Genomic DNA, 816 nt, shown 5'->3' with positions numbered 1-816 from the left:
ATTAAAGAGGCCGACGGGTTAATGACATATGTCCATCAACGACACTTCGCAGACGTTTGATTAAACGTTCATTTAGATTATTCTGTAGTGTTTCCGTTTTAGAGCCAAGGCTTTTCTCAGGTTTTTTCTTAAAGTTAATTTTATTCACGACAGAAAGCACATGACAGAAGGCACCTTTCACGGGATCTTGTCACGCCACCGTCCCCTGCCCCCAGCCCTCCACTTCACTGGGATCTTGGGCACTTGCCAGCCTGGTGTTCCAGGCCACTGGGCAGGACCCGAACGCTGGTCAGCCATGTGTCTTCCAGCATGGTGGCTTAGCTCACGACCACCCGGGCCACCGGGCTGGGCTTTTTCTCAGGCTTTAAGGATCTGTGTCAGTCCCTAAAGAACACGAGGGCTCTGAGCATGGCCCTCAGGACCACCTGACCTGAAAGGGGAGTGAGCACAGGAGAGCTAGGGAGGGTTCAGGTGGGGTGACACAGCAGGCACCCGGCACAGTGTCCAGGACACTCTGAGCGCCCGTCGGAAGTGGATGTCTGCAGACGTAGACACACTCTGCTCATTCGTTCATCCAGAACGGTGCCACTGTGCCCTCGCCGTGTGCCAGGCAAGGCGGTGCCTACTGCCTGGTGGCACCACGCCGTCACCCGACACAGCGAGACCTTGGGCTGCGCAATTTGCATTCTCGTTGGAAGAGCCAGGCACAAACGGTCGGCCCTACCGTTAAAGTCCACGCAGTGTGTGAGCAGGTCCCGGACTTCCAGAACAGCACGGAGGCGGGGGCGGCGGGGACGGGCGCTCAGAGGGCCCGGG

Source organism: Tupaia chinensis, unplaced genomic scaffold, assembly GCF_000334495.1.
Source record: "Tupaia chinensis unplaced genomic scaffold, TupChi_1.0 Scaffold000369_1, whole genome shotgun sequence".
Classification (NCBI taxonomy): Eukaryota; Metazoa; Chordata; class Mammalia; order Scandentia; family Tupaiidae; genus Tupaia; species Tupaia belangeri.
Note: the sequence above shows the minus strand (reverse complement) of the source record.